A 15,540-nucleotide genomic window follows, 5' to 3' on the forward strand; every position below is an offset into this window, starting at 1 on the left:
CTTCCCTTGATTTGTTTGAAGTCTTACAACGAAGATTATATGATTTGCATTCTCATTATGTTTTATCAGAGGGAGCAAGAATTAAATTCTTACCTGAGTTTAATTCTTCCACATATTCGGAACTGACTTGAATAGTGGAATTATCACTGATACGACCATAATTAGATACCTGCATTTCGGAATTCTAATTGGCTTTGTAAAAGATTCACATTTAATCATTTTTGAACTACATGGTATTGATTTAGTATTCAAATCGTTGTCTTGGAACAGAATTAGCAACTGGAGGTATGCATTTTTAATATGTAACAAATGAGTTTAAAGAATTTGACATTAAAACTTTAATTAATTATAATTTAATTATGAATCTTAATATTGGATACTTTTATAAATGCCAAAATGGAACAAAAGGATAATAATATGCAAATAATAGATACATATAAAGATATTAAATGATAATATACAAAATTAATTCTTAAAAATAGCTACAGACTTAGTATTACCAATTGCATTTACATTATTTTCCAACATATATAAAAGCATTATAGCAACCTCAATATTAAAGCCAAGCAAAAACATTTAAATGAAAGAAAAGTCAATATAAAGGTTTTGTCTCATATCGATGTCTTGGACAAGATTCAACAATTGAAGGTAAGCATTTTACCGTGCAACAGATGAGTTTAAAGAATTTGTTATTAAAACTTTAATTAATTTTAATTCAAATATGAAGCTTAATATTTTATAAGATAAATGGAGAATGGACAAAAATGATAATAATATGCAAATGATAGAAAAATGCAGACACTGAACAAAAATATGTGAATTAAATTCACCAAGTACTTATAGTTTTTAATCATCCACAAAAGCCTTGTTTTTGTATTTTTTTTAGTTTGCATAGCAGATCATGCTAATACAATTCCAATGTCAGGTTCCTCCAGGTTTTAATAGTCATTTTAATGCCCTGCTCTATGTCTTTACCTACATGATTGCTAGCTTTACTCCCTTCTTGGTACTGCCTCATGGTCAAGAGTCACGATAAACAATTTAATATGTGGTCTTGACATCCAAATTTTGTGCTTACGGGAAGCTTTTCATCTGTTAAATAACTTTAAGAGGTACACATTTAATACCAGATACCTTTAATTATACTATTAATTTAAATTAAAACACCCCAATTGAAGGATTATACAAGAATATCGAAGAACATCTTGATTTTAAACTGATTATAAGATTAACTTTGTTTGAACGTTAAATAATTAAATAATATCTTTAGCTCCTACGATGCCGGAACCATCAGTCCCTTGGTCATCTAAAAACTATATCATAGCAGAGATACTGTCGAATAATACTGTTGGTGACTTTGGCAGTGCCATCTAGTGATTGTCTTCGTAATATCTAATATGGGATTTCTTCAAATACATTTATTTGCTTTAAAAATATCATTCAAATCAAATCAATATCATCAATATCAATATCAATCATCAATTCAATCATCAATATCAAAAATATCATATGTTTTAAAGAAAGTCTGTCGAATGATATTTTTAAATATAAAGATATTGATTATTTTGAGGATGAGGAATTTTATTGTTCTAGCTTTTAGGAAATTTATTTTCTTATTTTCATTTATAAAATTAGGAACTATAAACAGATTTTGCATACATTTCAAGTTAATAATCGTCCTGAAAATTGCAAATTTTAAATATAATATATTACTACGCAAATACTAAACATAATATTATAAAGTAATTTTTCTACTGCTTTTCCATTTCAAATGATTTTCAAAGACTTTTAAAGTTTTTCCTTCAATCTGAAAGCCACATCTGAGTATGGTATTTGAATTTTTCATTGTTTAGTCAAACAACATGTAGGAGAAATGAGCTATTACTATTCCTAGGCACAATATTGAGCGCTATTAAATGTCATTAATCAATATTCCACTATTGTATTCCAATATTGCGAATGTTGATCAATGTCATACAATATTGTACATTATTTATGTGTGACTATGGTTCCTTTTCCTTGGTCTATTTGATTTACTGCGGAATATAATCATCCTGTATTATTACATAGCATATAACATGGAAGCGAATATATTTAAAGAAATTCGTAGTTATAAATTAATTAATAAAGTTTACTTTTTAAGCGTATTCCATTTTATTATAAAAGAATCTCTTACAGGTTTATATAATGAATTATGCATAATCATTTTAACATTTAAAAGGATAACTTTTGCTAGAAAATTATTATTGTATTAGTAATTTGTTTTAAATATTGTTAAAAGATTTCAATGTTAATTTAGTGACAGAAAAAAAATATTTTATTGAATATATTTTTTTAGAAAACCAATTTCTATTAAACGAACACTATTTACTTGCTTTTCAGAGTAACAAAAAGAGATCTCCCTCTTTTAAAGAAAAATATAGTAAACTATTTTAACTATTTTTCATTATTATTTTTTTTTTTTTTGCATTATTATTAAATATTTCTGATTTTAGCTTCCTTAACCTTATGGCCATTTTTTTCTAGTCATATTATGTTTAAATATTTTTAGACTTGAAATTAGAATAAGAAAAGGGATTCCTTTAGCTTATTAGATAAATTTAATTTGATTAATTAATTAATTAATTTGGTTAATTAATAATTAAGTACAAATCAAGACACATCATTTTGTGTGAGATAAAGAACTGAAGCATCTAAGTTTCTGTCTTTCTAAAAAAAATTGTCAAAACTGATGCCAACCTACATAATTTCATACAAAATTTGATAAATTTGATGGGAAGTATACTTCCAACGGCTTTAGAAAGTGTTAACTATTCTTAGACAGAAAAAAAAATGCTTAAATTTAATTAAAATAAATTTAATGTTTTAAACGAACGATATTTCTTACATTGCATGAAGGAAACATATGCTTAAGCAAAATCGGAATAGATATTTACTGAATAATACATTTTAATGCACATCAGTCACACTATTAATCCTTTCGCCGTCCTCTCCCGTCCACGAAAATTTCTGTTTTTCGCCTTATTAAAATAAACAAAAATAGAAACTCAAACAAGTAAACATTTTCAAAGCATTTTACCCGTTTAATAGCTTCAAAATGTAGAAGAACGCTTGAAGCATGTTACAGCTGACCTGCAAAAGTTTCACTTGAACGCGCTACTGACGACGAAGAGGTTAAAGGTGAAAAATCATATGAAACGAAGCAACTATTGAAAAAATAAGATATTTGATAAAAATTACTTAAAAAAAGCGATTCAGAATTTGAATGCCATATATCCTGGATGATAGATTTCATGCTTTACAATTCGTTGATAGTTATTAAGCATTACATTTATCTTTTCATACATTTTTTTTTATAAATTTGTGAGTATTAAGCATTACGTAAGGTATAATTATTTTCGTATGATGTTAAATTTTCCATTATAAATAAATTGAAAAATAACGCTAATTAAAGCAAAATTATCTGTTTTCCCGATTTATGTTGTAACAAAATTCAAATGCTCCCTTTTCTCTGAATATCGTATGAATAAAATTGTAAGGATTTTCACGAGAAAAAAAAATCTAATCATTTGTTAATCATTTCATTCCATTTCTCAATACAGTAAAAATAATTATAATTACCAAAGTGTAAAAAATATATCTATTACTGGAAAAGTCAGTCTTTTAAACATATATTTACTGGATATCTAAAATATTCTGAACTTCAATTCTTCGAAATAACATATCATTTCTAACCATTCCAGATTAAATCTCACTGGATTTTATTTATAATGGATTATCTTCATTTCTTCAATAAAAGAAAACTTGGTGATATAAAAGTATCGTATTTTAAGAAATAATATTTATATTTTTAAGGGGGGGGGGTGAGAAAATGTAATACTTATATAAATATAAGAGCTTTCAGCGATTCCGAAGTCTTTATACTCATGCAAAGCATTTCAGTTTTATTTTTCTGTTAGGAATGATTGGGAAAACAATGTACATTTGCAGAGCATACTTTGTAGCTTAGCTTTAGTCTTTATTTATTAATTGCACATCCTCCCGTGTGGCACCTCGTAATTCAGGATGAGAAGCTTCCGCCATGATGGTTGGGACTCGCCACACTGGAGAGAGCACGAAAAGATGGGGGTTTGGCTCCTCCCATCGAAGATGGGATGCACTTCTTTACGGAAGGGTTGTACCGTGGCCGTTGATGGCTCTTAAGACTCAACTACAGTTCTCGCCAGTGATGATGTAGTGGCCATCCTGTCATTCAGTATTTATCCGTGTGCCTTCAAAGTGGATCGGATAGTCAGTGATATGTCTTTATTTATAGCACAACATACAAGCTATTACAGCAGAATTAGATATTTAAGATTAGACTGGATTTATCTCCAAAAGAAAAGACAATGAAAGTTTAATAAAAGGAATAGAAATTCACGTCGAATAATGCAAATAAATATTTGCCAAAAGGATGGAAGGCTGTGTATTAACCCATATATTTGTTTATACCAGAAAAGCAAAACTTTGAATTCGTTTCGTTTCGTAATTTAAAAGAAAAACGAAAAAAATTGCAAAATGATGAATTTGTTTGTGTTAATTTAGAAAATAATACATGTTTGTATTGTATTTTTTGTACATGAAGATGTTTAATTTAGTAAATACAGTAATATATTAATTTAGAAAATAAAAAAATATATATAAACAAAGCAGAAACGTAAAACTAGTAATTGCTTCACAATTTTTGTTTTGATAATTTTCTCTTATATTGATCAATATTTGTTTTTGGTTATAATTTTAGACCAATTAAATAGTAAATAAATAAAAAAAAAAATTTTCACTTAGTTAAAATAGTGAATTTTGAATTAAAATAAGAATCATCTTAAAATGCAGAATCATTAATAATAAAAAAAAAATTAATGTGGAATCAGTGCAAGGTAGTTAAATTGTAACTAACTAAATCACATAAGCTTAGCAAATTACGACACTGGAATATGCAAGTTTCTAATTATTTTCGTGTCTATCATAATAATCATATTAAAATAAATTCCGGAATTCTGGTAAGAATTAGAATCCGGTGAGAACTTGAATTCTAAGTCCTTTTATAAAACTTAATGAAGATGCATATAATTTAACCTTCGATACATGATTTCGAACTTATCAAGTGAAGATAATATTATACCTCCATCATATAAATTTGATATCAATGATCGTTATCTGTAATTTTCGGATCTAATGCTGAGCCCAGTGTGTTATTAATTTACTTTCGAGACATATTCTTCATCCACATAGAATTAATTATTCATTAATGAAGGAACAAAATGTGGATGAAAGCAACTTAAAGGTGCATTCATTATAATTTGTATGTTGGCGTCTGTTCTAACATGCAAATGCTATAAAACAAATGCATTGAATGATGTATTGCATAGTTAATTTTGTTATAAAATTAAATTAAGAATTTCATTTTGCTGTTTTTAAATAAAGGTAATTTATATATTTTTCATAAAGCGTAACTAAGAGATCTTATATCTCTATAATTTAGTCACTTTTAATGGGACAGTGGATTATGAAATAAGCAAAAAGGGATAGACACATGCAATTTTATTTTTATCGTTTCTTCACCAAAATGTATGTTTATATTCAACTAAAACAATGTTATAAAATGTATTGTTCAGTAAAATAAGTATTTGAAGGGTTAAGAGTGGAAAAACTCATCTTCATGATTTTTTAAAAATGATATTGTAATTAGATAGAAATATCTTCAAAATGTTCCGGGTGTCTTAATTTTCGAAGAAATTAAATGAAATTGATAATAAAGATTTCGGTCAAACATTAAAAGAAAATGGGGTATGCATTTTATGTTTCCGAGTTCTTTTTAGAAATTTAAAAGTCAATTTTAGTTCAGAAAAATATAAAATATTCCTACGAAAATTCAGTAAGTGTGCCTAAAAGCATTTGTAAAAAAATTAGCTTTTAATTGGAATAGCAAAATCATACGTAGTTTTGTTCCATATAAATTTACAATGGATAGAAAGAAAAAAAATATAGAAAAATACCAAAATTAAAAGCCTGGAATGTTTTGAAATTTTGAAAAATATATATACATTTTAATTTTAAAAAAAAATAATATATTCTGTTTTTACCCTTTAAAGGGCCATTTTTTTCTAGTTATATTATGTTAAAATATTTTTGGGCTTGAAATTAGAATAAGAAAAGGAATTCATTTAGCTTATTAGATAAATTTAATTTTATTAATTAATTAATTTGGTTCATTAATAATTAAGTGACAAATCAAGACACATCATTTTGTCTGAGATAAAGAACTGAAGCATCTAAGTTTCTGACTTACTAAAAAAATTTCCCAGAACTTATGCCAACCTACATAATTTCATACCAAGATTGATAAATTTGGTGGGAAGCATACTTTCCACGCCCTAGAAAGGGTTAAAATGTTTTTTTTTTCTTAAAGAAATTTGACTTATTTATATTTTAATACATATGCATAAAAAGTTCATAACCTAACTGAATAATTCCCAAAAGTGTCTAATAGTGCCCATTGCCCCCTTAAATTCATCTTTCAATTCATTTGTACTTTCCATTTCCTTATTAGATATCTCATCTTGCAGTTATGAACTTATTTCATTTCAAATCTACAATATGAATTATTGAGCAATCTCCAACTGTCGAAAGGCATTTGTTATCAATTGGCAGACTGTCAGTTTTCTTTAAATCTTTTTTAGAAATTTACTCTTTTTTTTTTTTAAAGTAGTGATTCTCTGAATTGCATCACTGAATTCTAAAATTTTAATTATTCGATGGACATTAATAGTTCATTTTGCAGCTCTAAGTTTAAAGTTGGTCTCTCAAGACTATAATAAAAATTGCTGTGAAATCGTTCATCCGTGGAAAGACATTTGTCTTTAAATAGGCAGATTAATAGTTTTGTTTAAATTATTTTGGAAATTTACATATTTTTGAAAATAATAATCGATGGAATCACATGATGAAATTTTACTGTTTATTAACAACAAAGGAGCATCCCTAAAATAAAACATCAGATATGGGCCCAACAATAACGTATAAAGATAAGTGTAACGATTCTTCATCCGTGCATGACATAGAAATGGTTTAGGGCTGAATTTCATTCATTCTGATGAAGGGAAGTACCTTCTTCCCTTCATCAGGGGGGTCGTGATTGATTACGCCTTTTGACCGTAGCTCTTGTGTTACTATTGAAACGACTTTGGCTATTCAATTTACTTTGATTGCCTCAGCAGTTAGTTAGGAAACTCATGCATGCACTTGACTTTCCAAATTGATTCTTTATAACTATAGTTTTCTTATAGTGATACCCATATAAAAATAATTTACATTTGTTTTTATATAAGTAAATTTTTATTATTATTTTTTTAAGTTCTAAGATAAATTAGCAGATGATTTTACTTCTCCCTAAAGTGCGCTATATAGCAAATTTCCACTGCATCAATCCTAACAACAGCAGATTTACAAACACAATCTAAAAATAAAAAAGCTAGTGAATAATTCAATAAAAGTTTTAGTCGAATAAAAATTTTATTAGTTATTCTGTTCTTTAGAGCAACATTAGGCCTATTTTGGAGCGGTCCTGGCAATTTTGACTCGCTGTCAAATGACGAGGACGACATCTAAGCTGCAACCCCTCTCCAAACTTCTATACCAGCAGAAGGAGGTTTGACCCCGACATATTTCAGTTGCACCAGACCCGTTTACATGACGGTTCATCTGTTGAATTCAGTCTGGAATCTGAAACCTTCTCACTCCGAAGCCGAAACCTTACCACCAAGCCACCGCGGCCCTTTGTCGGCTTCGGAAAAATAAAAGTAATCAACTACAATTTATGATTTCTGTTCCATAAAATATGCAAACCTTATTTAAATTAGTATTTTTTTTAATTGAAAGTGTAATTCTTCATAAGAATTGTTTAGTTCCTTATCAGCTACAAAATTAATATTTATATATTAAAGACAGTGTTTAGCTTCGTTTTTAGATTTTCAGATGTCGAAAAGATATTATTCCCATCCAAGTAAAAAAACCATTTAAATGAAATACAATATCATAAATATTCAGAAGACATTCAACACTTCTAATTCGCATTTCTGTTCTAATAATAATGATAATGAATAAATAAAACCTACATTGAAGCTTATATCGCCAAGTAATCAGGTAGAAATTAACTTTTTTTTTATCCAGAATTAGATATTAATGCTTTTAAATGATTATTTTTGAAAAAAGATGCAAAAATAAATTTCTACATTTTGTAATTTTTCCTCAACTTGTCTCTATTAATTAATAGAGTTAATTTGAAATACTTTAATTACCATATTCAATGCAATGCCTGGTGAATACTCATGTGCTACTAATTTAATCATAATTCTTTTAAGGAAAACATTTTGTTGATTTTTAATTGTCTAATATTCCATTATTCAGTGTATAATTTATTTAATAATAAATATCTCCTTTCTCTTTCGAACATTATAAATGGAATACATTTCATAAAGTAATCTTTTTTGGATAATTTGATTTATACAAGGGGAAAAAATACATTCTCATGAGAAAATAGTCAAATTAATCTCTAATTCTCTTAATATTTGGTATTTTATAAACAAATAAACATTTCATTGTTTAAAGTGAAATTAATATTCGTTTCCGAAATAACTCTCATCCAAGCTCTTTAATTACATGTATCATATATTAAATTATGAATAATTCAATGAATACATTCAGGAAATATCTCGTTTTATGATAAAAAAATACTAAAATTAATCTTTCTAATTAAATATTCACTTACGATTTTCGGTTTTCGGCAAATAGATATGCTCTTATTCTTCATAACATTAATTATTGTTTTCTGTGCGATTTCATTTTATTAATGAAAATCATTCTCATTCCATTGGTTTAAAGCATATCTTAAATGCTTTAAAAACTTCTGAAATGATAAATGATAGTATATAAGTTATCTTCTATTCGACATTTAAAATATTATTTTAAATACCAAAATATTCTTTATATATAATTTAAATTATTTGATTTGCTTTAAAAAAAATATTTAGCCCCTAGTTTTTTCTATCGACAAACTTGCATTTTCAACACACACACACACATAAATATATATATATATATATATATATATATATATATATATATATATATATATATATATATATATATATATATATATATATATATATATATATATATATATATATATATAACATTTTTAAGTCTAGGCATTTATTAAACCCTATTGCAACAAACCTTTAATTATGCATTAGTCATTACTCATCTTAGGGTAATGACTAATGGCATAGTTAAATTATTGTGTATCTATTGTCTGTGTTTAAACAACAGAGCTTTTTATTAAGTTTCAGCTAATTTTTTTGCAATTTCTTCATGAATATTCACAACATTATCTGAAATAATTGTAAGTCAAATTTACACCTGCAATCGATAATATGAGTAGCTACTTTAAAGTCAGCAGAATAGAAGATTTATTTGATGCCTCAAAAATATTACGCAAAACAGAACATATTGCATAATTCTACATACCTTGAATTAATTAACAGTGACTTACATGGCGTTAGTAATCAGTGACTAATTCTTAATTCTAGGTATCTGTAGAACGCAGAATTGCGTAGAATCTGTATTAACGCAATTAACATATCAATAATAGAAAATAAGAAATATCACACCTTTCCTCGCTTTAATATGGAAATGAAAAGATGAAATATTAGTTTACAAACAAATTTAACTTCAGAAATTTAAAAATGTGTATTTGTTTGAAACTGCAGTATTCTTTATATAAGATGCAATTCCGTGTGATATATGCAGACTATTTCTCAAATGCTCTAAGCCTTATTTAGAGCTAAAATGTATCACACTATTTCGACCTATCGTTTGCCATTTCATAATTCAAATAGTATTATAAATAAAAGACTATAATAAGGTATAAATATGGTTTTAACGCGTCAAATGGCATGTGTTGACTTAAAGATATAATCGTTTAAGTGAACACGAAACCAAAGCATACTAAATGAAATAATTCGATAAATATCTTACGTAGCATTCTCTCATCCCCAAATGATATTTCAATTATCCTGTCTGATGAACAAATTATGAGATATTAAATATAAAAAAATGTCATTTAACTAAATTTGGCATTTATAGTTTCGACTAAGAGAGAATGCATGCGTACAAGATATCCAACCCAAGACAATAACTTCACTGTCATTTTTATAACTTGTGATATTAAAATAGAGGATTGTAATATATATATTGAACCAGTCTTGTTTAAAACAAAACAAACAAAGTATGCTTTACAAATCAATTCGACTTCCTTATCACATTTTCCATATGGATTTTCTAAGCATAATAATTTGTATAATTTGTTTGAAATTTAATTTATCAACTATAAATTCCCAATGTTTTTCAAAGTAAAATCCAAGTTATCAATGCGTGTATCCTACATACAGCCTCAAGAAATAAAGAGTTATCTGTTGTATATTTTGCTTACGATATTTTCCTGATTATGTTTAAGGAATATGTTATTTATACAATTTAGTTCATTTTAAACTGTTTAGCAGTTAAAGTAGATGCCTCTTCCGAATGAGGATTTTTTAAATTGTCAAAAGACATTCACAAGTAAAATGTAAAAATGTCCTTTTGCTTTCAATGTCAATTTAAAAGGGTGGCCTTCCTTAAAATTAATATTTTTCCGAATTTTGTAAAGCTAGAAATATATTTAAAATAAAACAAAGTAATAAAAGGGATTCTCCTTTGTACAATATAAAGGCTCATTCCAGATTTAAAATCATAATTTAGTACATTTCACCCTTTGTTCACGTGAATAAAAGAGTGAGATTTTTATTATACTATGTCATTATATTTTGAAGTAATTCTTATTTCCTTTAAGGATTAAGAATTTGATTTCATAGTTGAAATTTAATTAACTATCATAATTTAAATGTCCATAATACCTTCAAATGTCTTTATTAAATGGACAGATTTATTTACAAAGGCATATGTCAAATGAAAATTATATATTGCTGAATTTAAAACACAAGCGATTATTTTATTTTTTAAATTGTAGGCTTATAAATTTCTGGAACAGAATTTCCATACAAAAAAGTTATTTCTTTTAAAATTACAATGCATTTGTTTGAATATTTAAAATATATTTTTAAATCCTTATTTCTTAAGATTAAAGCAGTAGAAGGAATTAAAAAATATCATCAAAAATTTTTAACATATACATTTTTAAAATTTTTAATTGAAGATTGCAAAATGTTTAAATAAAATATGTATAATAAGTTTGTTACATTAATTGCACTAAATATGAGACTTAAAACATATTATTTCGATTCTCTGATTGAAAACATCGATGTAACACTATAGTAATAAAATGACATTTTATAATATAAAATAATGAAGACTTTCACGACAGTTAGCAATATGCCTACAAATTCAAACTTTCATTTACATTTATCAAAATAATCACTTTAAATATTTTTAAAAATCAAATTTCTTTCACTTATTCTTTCGCCTAAAATTTAATTTTCTTGAAAATAATAAAATATATATTTTCATTAAAGTATAATTTATCATTATATATTCAAGACAGCAACGTACTGATAATTTCTAATGATATTTATTCTAAAAATATCTAAAAGTCTGAAAATTTTTACAGCTTCAGTTCTATTTGAACTTAATTTTATCGTCTTCTTTATTTGGAATATTCAAAACAAATTACCATCAGATTGTGATAAGTAAACAATGCTACCTAAAAATAAAACAAAAATGCACGCTTTGTATTTGAAAAAAAACGATAAAAGATTAAAATAAATTTATGAATGTTTCTAAAATCTCTAAATAATAATTCCCAATGGATAACAGAGATTCCGACTATTTTGGATTAAAAACTATTTCTAGAGATGAAGCGAAATATACGAATGCAGATGAAAGCATTTCAGAGAAGGAAAAGTAACCGAATCGAGTATTTTTCATTATTTGTTCATTACCTTTTGAAGTTATTTTTCTGTTTTTCATTTTACTGAATATTTAATTGAGTAGCTGTTTCAGCAGGGGATATTAGAGTTTACACTAAACATTCTACGCTTTGACTTTTTTCAAAATTATTATCTGGTGGTTATGCAATTTTGAATGCATATATCTGGCACAAAAGTCTAATTTCTGTGATATTTCTTTGTCTTAAAAATTTTGGGAAACATTCTATTTGTATTTCCTTTTTATGTAACGTTTTTGTTCTTATTTTTAATTTTATTTATTCGGTTGTGAGAAGTATTTATGAAAATACGTCGCAATGAGTACACAATGTTGAAACTTTCATTAATAAAATAAACGATAGTCAAGAAAATAAACCTTATTAAATAACAGAAAAACGCGTAAACCAAACATATCCTTTTTGAAGATTTTTTTGTATTTAAATATTAATATAAGAGAATGGAATATATATATAATAGCATATGTGATTTGTGTTGATTAAAATATATTAATTTAATTTTCATTAAAATTATAAAAACTATTGATATTCATTTTTTTATTTGAACAGTTTGAGAAAATTTAAAGCACTCTCTGCATCTCTTATAGCCTTATTTGAAATAATAATGGATAATTTACAATAAAAATGCGTAACTTACAGTATAATTGAAATTAATGGACATCACAAATGCATATAATTATATGTATGATTTTGTAGAATTTGTCAAGTCAAAAAGACCAACCGATTCGTTGGGAATTTCAGTTACATTTTAGTTTAGATAAACATTTTTTATTGCTTCATATTCATAATTCTGCCAAATTTTCTGATGTTAAAAACCGCGTAATTTTAATTGTCATAGATTTTTTTTTGCTTATTGGCGCATCAACCTTTCATATAGATACAGATTCAAAAGTACCATAGATTTATTAGAAATGTAAATATCCGTTTAATCTAAATTTCACGATATTTTGACTTTTTTTTTTATTTTTCTTTAACGCTACACATATATTAAACAGAATTTTTTTTTACTTTACTTTCAAAAATGAAAGAGAATCACGCGATTAAATATTTGATGAAACCATGAAAGTGGTTTGAACTGCAGGGCAACAATGTAATTTACTAATAAAAATTTGGCAAAAAATATTTTTTTAAAAAATATTGCTAAAATTCAGCAGAATTTCACACTACTATTAAATTTGTGTCATTAAAAAGACAATTTTTAAATTTTCAAATGGTAATAAATTTTCTATGCAATATTTTTGAAATTTATAGAGGAAAAATACCAAAATTAACTTACTTTTTAATTAGTCAAAATTTCAAAAAAATAATCGCTTCAAGTTGCACATTCCAATCTTGCGAGTTGCACATATGCCAACTTGGGTTGTAGTGGATCACGCGGTCTCGCCTTTAGAGTGCGAAAGCACACACATACATTTTTATAATTAGCAGAGATAGTTTCTTACAAGTCGCTTTTAGCGACCAGCTGGTACTTCGCGGATATTGATTATGTTTCATTTCAGTTAAATTGTTTATATGAAACTTGATGTTCCTGATTCTATCAAATTATCAAGCTTTAAAGCTATGATATTTTAATAGCCTTGCATTTGTTCTTTATACCTATGATTTTTCTCTAATAAAGATCATTTTCAAATATCATTACGTTATTATATTATATCCATTCATTTCTAAATTTATTTAGTGGTATCGTAGTTTCGTTTGTTTATTTGCCCTGTAAACTACATACATATTAAAAAGTATTATTTTTTTAGATTTCGCCTATGGAAGATCAAGTAATCAAATATTTAATGAAACAGTGAAAATAATTTCGGTTTCATTCACAATAGATGAAAATATTTTTTTGAAATATATTTAGAAATATGGTTTAAAAGTGAATTAAATCTAGAGAAAAAGAAACTTTTCAGCAAATGAATTGGCATCATAGGAAAAAAAATTTGAACTTTGAAACCGCGTAAAAATCGTTTTCGTGGGGAATATTTTCGGAAATTATAGCAAGAAAACATCAAAATTGACTTATTTTATTAATTACATAGTATTTCTGTGTCAAATTTCGGTTTCAAAGGTCAAAAAAGATATCCAAAATGCACATTAGGTTTTTATGATACTGTTGTATCCTTGCGATTAATCGCTAAAGAAGCCTACTAACAAAAGTTGCATCGTAATAGATTATATAGTAACCATTGCTAATGACATGTGGTTAATAATACATAAGTGAGTTCATTAAAGTGTATATACATGCAGAACACACCTAAATGCATGAGAAATTATTGAATGATAGGACCTCTGCTTCACCATAGCTGCGGGTATAATTGAGTACCAAGGGCCATTGCCAGCCATGGTACAACTCTTCCCTTAAGAAGTACGTTCCGTCATTAATAGGGATAGCTGATCCCAACCATTTTTGTACCCACCAGTGGGGCGAGAACCAACCATCCTATCTGATGGTATTCATCCAGATATTTGAAATACCTCCAGGGGAGTTACTATAAAGTATAAGAAGAAAAAATTGAGAAGATCATTTAAGCTAATTACTATAATCAAACCATATAAACTTAAAAAATTAATTTAATTTTCATGAAGGCAATCTTTAAAAATAACGAGTAATAAATTTAAAAAAAGTTTAATACCCAATTTTGTTTCAAAAATACAAATGCTGTAATAAATCGATAAGCGGCAAAATTTTCGAAAATTTGAAACAATAAAAAAAAGGTTTTCTTTTGTCCATTATTGAAGCACTTTCAAATTAAAGAACGCATTTGCATACAAAATTGTAAAAGAAATACTTTAGATAAAGCAGGTTTCGAAAGAAAAAATAGCTCTACATTTTGTTCAGAAAAATAATGAAATTCTGAATTATAATATCCAATGATATACATTAGAATCACGTTTATCGCCCTCCACACACAAAAAAAAAAAAAAAAAAAAAAAAAAATCAGAAAGTGAAAAGAATTTTGTCTCATTGCTCCCAACGTTATTGTTCTAGCTAATTAATATGAAATAACAACAATTAAATTGTTCGCCAATAAAGCATCTGAAGAAAGCCTTAATATTAATATGGTGACAGAAAAAAAAACACATGTTACTTTATCATTTTCCTTCAAATCGTTATAGAGTTTGAAGATTAGTTGACAAAAAATTAAGAAAAGATTAGATATTTTCAGAAGGACAGTTTTTATACAATTATATTGTCATTCCCTCTAAATTAATTCCTTTTAAATTTCTAAATAATATGAATTAATAGTTTTTATCATGTTTAAAATAATTCATCTGATCATAATCATACATACAATTTCAGGCATATCAAAAGAAAAAAAAAATTAGTAAAAGCATAAAATAAGAGTAGTTTATAATATCAATGAAAAAATTATCTAATTAAAATGATAATTACCGAAGAATTTCATGGTAAAGACAATTTAATTACAGTAAATTCATGAAAGCTGCAACATGGGATTAGTGCTGAAAGATATGAAGAAATATGATTGATGACGCATTATTTGTGTCAAGGTCCG

Source organism: Argiope bruennichi, chromosome 2 (genome assembly GCF_947563725.1).
Source record: "Argiope bruennichi chromosome 2, qqArgBrue1.1, whole genome shotgun sequence".
In the NCBI taxonomy this organism is placed as follows: Eukaryota; Metazoa; Arthropoda; class Arachnida; order Araneae; family Araneidae; genus Argiope; species Argiope bruennichi.